The sequence below is a fragment of the Triticum urartu genome, chromosome 6A (genome assembly GCF_056163025.1).
Source record: "Triticum urartu cultivar PI428250 chromosome 6A, HENAU_Tu73, whole genome shotgun sequence".
Taxonomy (NCBI): Eukaryota; Viridiplantae; Streptophyta; class Magnoliopsida; order Poales; family Poaceae; genus Triticum; species Triticum urartu.
The window spans coordinates 80,876,340-80,884,238 of record NC_141878.1 but is presented as its reverse complement, the minus strand read 5'-3'; the positions used below and the strand labels follow the sequence as shown (position 1 = coordinate 80,884,238).

The following is a 7,899-nucleotide window of genomic DNA, read 5'->3' as shown; positions in this document are numbered from 1 at the left end:
TCGCATAGCTGTTTTTGATTTTAATAAAATTTAAGGACCTATATTCAAAAGAACATGACAGCATATTATTAATGTGCTCGAAAAAATACAAACTATATATATATATATGTTCATAATCTATGGAAAAAATTACAAACTACATATATATTCATGTAATACATAAAAAAGCATGAACACATATTTTTTAAAAAGCATAAAAACATATGCAAAAAACGTATGTAAAAAAGCATTAAAACATATGCAAAAAAAAGTATGTAAAAAAATAGCTATGCCGACGGCAAAGCCGTCGGCATAGATACGGCAGAGTTCTGGTGGGCGCCGTGCCGTGGATCGGTGACGTGGCAGATATGCCGACGGCTGCCGTCGGCATACCTACGTCGCGGATCGGTGACGTGGCATGCGGAGATATGCCGACGGCCGCCCGTCCCGACCGTCGGCATAGGTTTGACGGCGTTAGCCGCTAGTCACGGGCGGGGTCGCCGGGCCCACAGTTATACCGACGACTGATTTATGCCGACGGCTGCTGTCGGCATGTCTGCGGCTAGGTCGACGGCCGTTCTGTGCCGACGGCGGCCGTCGGCATAGATCCACGTAACCCGACGGCCTGTGTAAGCCGACGGCCAGGACTGGGCTGTCAGCATATCTCAAAGTAGGCCGACGGCAGCCGTAGGCATAGGTTTGGCCGTCGGCGTATGCCCGTTTTCCGGTAGTGTATTCTATTCCCAGAATAATTTGGTATTCTGTTCTGGGAATAATACTAGTGGATGAAGGTGGCTTCTAGATACATAAAGAGTAAACAAGCGCTCACCTTGATCTCTACTCATCTCATGGCTGAGGATCCTCCATCTCTACTCAACATGGCCCTGTGTGCATCCCTGCGGATATATTTAGAACGCTGATGTGGGAGTAAAAAACTTTGCTTCCACGTACGCTACCAAAAATAAGGCCCTGTGTGCGGAAGTATGGCCGACTTCAGATGAAAAGAGCCATCTTGCAGCAGTTTTGGAAGCAATGCACACATATTAAGTCCTATATGCCAAATTGAAAAGTACAATGCAACTTAAGAGTAAAAGGAACATGAGCTGCTCATTCAGCTTCAGGAGAGTCTCGGGAAGATATAATTCCAGTTAACATAAATTAGCAGAAACATAATATCTGAATGGAAATAAAAGCTTCAAGGCCCTCAAACATTAATACTGATGCACAGGTTATGCAACATTCTTCTTTGGAATATCATTGGTTCCATGAATTATGTGTAAAACATCAGGACCTAAAGATGTACCATAAACCCAGGAAATTTCAACCCTACAAATTTCCAAAGATCTGTATTATACATAGCATTTAAAAAAAATCAAGAACCGTCAGGAGAACTTCATTTGTTCGGAGAAGAGTTTAATCGTACAGATGGGCCCTCCAATTAGGAATGGTGGGGGCTCCACTCCCTTGCAAAGTACAGAAGACAGATCACTCAATACTTGTGACGCTACTAGGTAGGACTGTGATTTGTTGCTTGGCGGTCGTTCATGGGTGAGTAAAAGTAAAACGACCACCTCATCTATGAAAATATGCCTATTGTGTTCTTTCCATACATTAAACCACACGCATAGCTAGCATTCAATAAGCCACACGAGTCCTAACTCACAAGGCCAGAATTATGAAGTTTTCAGTTCCCACTTCAAAATCGGGTCAGCATAATATTGAGCAAGACCCATATACCTAACAAGATTGAGATTGGCTCCGATGAACTAGTTTTTTCACCTTTTGTGCAACGTAGCTACATATATAATTTGACAGATCACACGAGATTGTAATCAAAGAATAAGATTAGCTTGAATAGGATCAAAGTCAAACAGTTGCACCAGAGAAACTCAAACGCAAGGTCTGGTTTACCTCATAAGACCGGAACGGGAAAATCCAGCCAACCTGAGCGGGTTTTAACTTTTTAAGTCCTGAGTGACTTGCAAAACTGATGGGCACTAGTTGCGGGATAGAAATGTGACTGAAAACTTGCTTGTTTTACCTTATTATATACAGTATTACTTTCCCGCGGACATATGTTTGTCTAGTCTCTACTCTTGTTCTTCAAAGGTGTTAGCTAAAACTATGAACTGATCTAGGTTATCATAGATTGGTTGGGTACTCCAAAACAGTAGATGGATAAAATGCATTTCCTGAAATTGTTCGATCTTTTATTGTGCAGGCACATGGCAGGCAATGCTGATCAATACAGAAACAAACCATGCAACCTTTCCTGATTTGACAAGTTCTCCCTGTAGCATGAACCGTTAACTTTTCACATTGCAAATTGGGACATCAAAGCACCATAATTCATAAAAACAGAAGGGATAAGCTTGTCATTTACGACTTTACATGAGAGAGACACCAACAGTATAGCACTACTATGACAGTAGGCTTACCGCTTTGTAGTTCATAGACTTGGTTTCAACAACGATGGTGGGAAGCCAAAGTAGGAGTGAATTCGATTGGGACGATCAAAGTTTGCTAACCTAGAGACCTTCTTAAGTTCTGAAGTCTTGGCATCCAGAGAGAGAAAAACAACAGTATCCTTGGGCGACTTCCGATATGCGTTATCCTGAGCTACTTCATCACCTTGAAGGAATAAGAATCCCTCGGTTGCGCCCACAATGGAATAGAGATATCGGCGAGGCAAGGCTATAACATTTTTCAGCTGCCACTCGTTGGAAGATTCGCCGCTGTTTTGTTGAGTGGTATGACAGAGATAAAACAAGGCATGAACGTTATCACGGACGGGAGTGAGCATCTCAAGGGCTCCTGCTGTACCATCAACAATGGTAGGGCTACATACGTTCTCGCCAGGCTTATTTATAAGCTGCAAATGATAGCCGGTGAGGATGTTGACAGTGGAAAACTCCATTATGCGTGTGTCCAGCACGAGCAGGTTGTCCCTCCAAAGATTTTTCCAGTAGAAGCAGCCATGCAAATAGTTGAAACGGGACAATCCATTCCAAGCCGGCTCAACTGTGCCCAAAGTGCTGTGCTCCAGCTGGGAGAAGCAGCCACACACCATTGTCCGGTGATGCAAGAGAAGACAAAGGCGACGAGCTTGCTTTTGTAGCGCTTTGCGCAGATCACCTTGAACAAGGTCTCATCCTCATCCTCCCGGTGGGAGCGAGCATTGTCCCGAATTCAACGAGGCTCTCTTGCTGGACGGTGCTTTCCTCAGGTATGGGTGGCAGCAGCATGTATGTCCGTGACAAGGGGTCGCACACCGAAAGGTAGATTGCATTGGTTTTAGCTAGGGAGAAGCACGCGAGGAGGACGCGGCCCTCGCGGACGTCGCGGGGATGCCAGGGGGTGAGCCGCCAACCATTACTGGGGACGGGGACGAAGGAGTAGGAGAAATCTGCGGCATCGGCGAGGGCGCGGGCGAGCGGGGCGGAGGGGTGAGGCGCTTGGGCGGGGTGGAAGCCACGTACGTCATCCACGAACCCAAGGAGCGGCGGCGAGCGGCGTTTGCGGACACGGCGGAGGAAGGCAGGGGCGGAGCCAGGATTTAGACATAGGGGGGGGGGGGGGGGGGGGGGGCAGACCGACGATAAAGCCAGTTTTTTTTGCCTCACAAACTACCTAATAGTTTTACATCCGAGTATCATTCATCTTTCTCGGATGTCCCCGAAGGGACTAGTATCATTCATTTTAACTTTGCATAGACACACACAACCTTTTGTGGCTGAAGCAGACTAGACAAAGTTGATAATCAAACTACTCCGAAATATGGCATGAAATGCTACATGTCATATGTACAAATAAGAAAAATCACTGTATAACCGAATAATAGGTTTGAGTGGAAAATCATCACTGGTTCTATTATGTAACTTTGTTGTTGTATTGAAAAAAAAGTCAATATTACATGAATACATACATAGAGAATCAAACCCAACCTGTACTCGTTCCCTCTACTGCTAGGTCGAGGTAGACCGGCTGGTCGTGGTTGGAAGGTGCATGATTTCGAACGATTGTCTGTGCCCAAGCGCGACGCATCACAAATCACACATCTGATGTATAACAAATTAATGATACAAGATGAGAATTCAGAGAAGTAGACAGTGCTGGCTAGATCATTGGCTGCAGGACAAATAATTGGCGAGTGAATTAGCTTGACTTTACGAATCAGATCATGAGAAGGGAGAGCCAAGGCGGGCGGCGGCGAGGGCGCAGGACGGCAACAACGTAGCGCTAATCAACACACGCGCTAATCATCATCGGGAATAATGCCCAGCCCCCAGGAGACTTTTAACGAAGGCCGATCAACAAATATGGCCTTGTCATGGGCTTGTAAACGATTGCTAGTGGGCTTTTACATTGGCCCTTTTTCCTTTCTTCATAAATCACGTTGAGTTAGGGGGGGCCAATTACTTCTGTACTTGAATCATATCGCTAATTATCTACGGCCTACTCGATGTTTGCTCGATCGATAGGGGGGCCAGGCCCCTGCTCGCCCCCCCTTGTCTCCGCCACTGGAGGAAGGAGCGTTCGGTGATGATGCGGCGGAAGGAGACGCAGGAGGTGGGGGCGCGGGCGAGCGCGGCCGGGGTGGGCATGCGGAGGAAGATCTCTTCTAGGATCTCGTCCACGAGGTGCGGCGCCGTTAGGGCCATGGTCGGCGGCCGATCGCCCGCCGTGGGAGGTGGAGACGAAGGGGATTAGGGTTAGCGGAAGGTGTTGCGCGAAGTGAGCAGGCCGGGAAAGCAAAGGAGATGGGAAAAGGTTTGAATGGTGTGGATACCATTTCAATGTATGACGGCTTATTTGGAAGAACGTAAGCTAAATGAATTTGTGGACAAAAAAAACAATTTACGGAAAGTAAACACCATTTGTGCCGATAATTCAATTTGGAGCCCAGGCTCAACCCAGTGCACAGTAAAATCAAAAATAAATAGTAATTTTTTAAAAAAACAAATCTGATTTTTTGCGTGCAAGATGCTTGAGTGGACAGGTACATGCAAATATTCATGGGAAAATGACATTCGAGGAGCTCGCACCACAAAATCGACTGTGAACAGTGCATTTTTTCTTTAACTTTCTCATAAGCCTGAAATTTGTCTTTCTTACAATGAGCTCCTCGAATGTCCAAACTCCACCAAATTCCGCATGGGCATCACACATTCAATCATCTTGCACAAAAAAAAGTCAGATTTTTTTGGATTTTTTTTTGCTGTTTTGAACGATTTTACTGTTCACACCCAAGAGTATCTAAACCTAGGTGCAGAAACCCGTGTCCCATTTGTTCTCATCTTATCTTGAATATTTTAACCATGCTCACAAAAATGAAGAACTTATTGAAATGAACTGTTTGTTTAAATTTTTCAAGAACATGCAAGAATTTTGCTTGCATGTCTTTTGTATTATGAAGAGAACAGAGTTGACTGCATTTTAATCGATCCGTTTCTAAGTGTAAGTCCTTTTAGAGATTTCAATACAGACTACATACAAATGTATATAGACGTATTTTAAAGTATAGATTCACTCATTTTGCGCTAGGGATGACAATTTTGCCCATGTGTATGGGTACCCCGTGGGTAGGGCACCCGAAAACACTTGGTATGGGCGAGACTTGGCACGATTTTGTAGCCATGGGTAATGGATATCCATATCCACAAAATATATGGGTAGGGTATGAGTACGAAACTGTGCCCATGGGTAACCCAACGGATACCCTGAAAAAAATAAGTAAAATAACTTGAATGACATGTGGGGTCGACATCCAACTCCTAACGCGCAATCCGAAATACCTTATTTCCTAGACCAGCCATAGCTCATAGACCCATAGCCACCGGTTCATCACTCTTCCTACATCCTATGCGACTCGTCGAAACAATGAAATACTAAATCGTCGCCACTGGACTCTTGTCTAACTCTTAATCCAGTGATCTCTTTTGTCCCCCCCCCCCCCCCCCCCCCCACTATGTCGGGCTTCCACCAACCATTGCTAGTACTCCCTTGCCGCCTCCAACAAGACACCCACCTGAGGAGGCCACCTTACTGCTAGAATTCTTGTCAATCATCACTTGAAATTTAGACTTGTTTATCTACCTTTTTCAAAATGTAGATGCTATATACTATACTCACTAAATACCCATTGAATATAGAATACCCGACGGGTATGGGCATGTGTCTCAATTTGTGCACATGGGTATTGAAGTGGGTGGGTGTAGAGAGTTTTTGTGGGTATAGGCTTGGGCAGAAGAGGATCGTACCCACCCATACCCTACCCATTATCATCCTTATTTTGCATCGTATATAGTCTCTTATTGAAATCTCTAAAAAGACTTATACTATTTAAGAACAGAGAGAGTACATGCCAGATCACCACTATCGACTACCCAACTTCACACAACGCACACCGGCTGCTACTCCATCTCGTGATTTTTTTTTGCTATCCACACAAGCGACTTTACAAAGAGCACACTCAGCTCTGGGCGAAGTGACGGCATGTACAGGCTGCGAGGAAGTGTTGTCCAAAAACCGCTTATTTTGCTCAAGACGAGACCGAAGCATAACGGTAACAAGGGAGTTCAACTCCTTGGTTTTGGATTCCAAATGGAACATTTTTCTCGAGGGGGGGGGGGGGGGGGGGGGGGGGGGGGGGGGGGGGGGGTTAACTCGGTTACCATGATAACCATGAAATACCGAAAAAAAATCAAGCGAAATTTAAAATTCAAATTTGAATTGATATTTTTTAAGACCAGAATATATAAGTTTGGAACACTAAATGTACTGTGCACTAGCACTAGGGCAGCGGTAACAGGTTTGCTCCACTGCCACACACATGCAGGTCGCGAGTTTGACCCTCGCATGCACATATTCTTTTAGAAATTATACCACATACAATGTGGCTTGCATTCTTCAAAAATCAAAAAGGTAAAAAGTGCGGCCGGCTATCCTAACACATGATGTGCTGTTGCTGAAAGAACATCCTTACCACTAGAACACGAGCAAGCTTGTGTTTGAGCGAGAGATATGCCTTATTTAACGAGACATTGGGAGTTTAAATTCAAAAAAATCCAAAAAATTCAATTTGTTTTGCTCATGATACATAATTATCGTTGGGCAGCGGGAAACGCGGTGCAACCTCCTAAGGAGTGAAGCGGTGCAAGTATAAGACAACAAAACATCGTACCAAACCTTATGAGCAAACGAGCAACCAAGCAACATGTGATTGGCATCCTTCTAGTCTTCGCAACATAGTTTGCAACAGGACGGATGTGGCACAGAGCGGCAAGCCAGTCGTTTCGTGGTTCAGAGGCGATTTTGAGGATCAACCAAACGAACATCTTGATTCCCAAGGGTTCTATGGAGTTTCACAATTCTCTAGCACCCGGGCGAACACCCTGCCGAAGAAGAAGGCCGCATAGTTTTCCCTCGACGAGTATGAGCCTCTCACTGAAAGCCTATAGGAAGATATATCCAGTGCGCCTGGTGAGTTGTTGGTTTTGCAGCAAGTTCCATAGGTCAAGGTATTTCGTGATTGTCAGGACAGAGGGCAGGCCCCGCAGATGTCATTGACCCATGCCGAGTCCGGGAGCGAATCCATCACTAGGTTATTATGAGCCGCCGACCTGAAGAATTGGAGGGGACGCGCGAGGCGATGCTACGCCAATGTTTGTTGATAATAAGCCATATGTTCCTAGACAACGGGGACATGTTACAATGAGACTTGTAAAAAATATATTGCTTCAACATTGCATTTTAGTACTATGAACAATATAATTGAAAGGCATGGCATGTTGAACAGTACACACAAAGTCTCTTCAAATATTCCACCAGAACTTTGCCGAATTTTTTAGAGCCAAGGTGGACACAAATGGATTTATATACCAACATGATGCAGATTGAAACCCTATTTTGTACTGTAGA

At 45.0% G+C, this 7,899-nt stretch overlaps 1 pseudogene; it reads right to left on the bottom strand.

The window, feature by feature from the left end:
• Window positions 1-2,428: 2,428 nt before the first annotated feature.
• LOC147964074 (uncharacterized) lies at window positions 2,429-4,640 on the bottom strand (annotated as a pseudogene).
• Window positions 4,641-7,899: the final 3,259 nt, after the last annotated feature.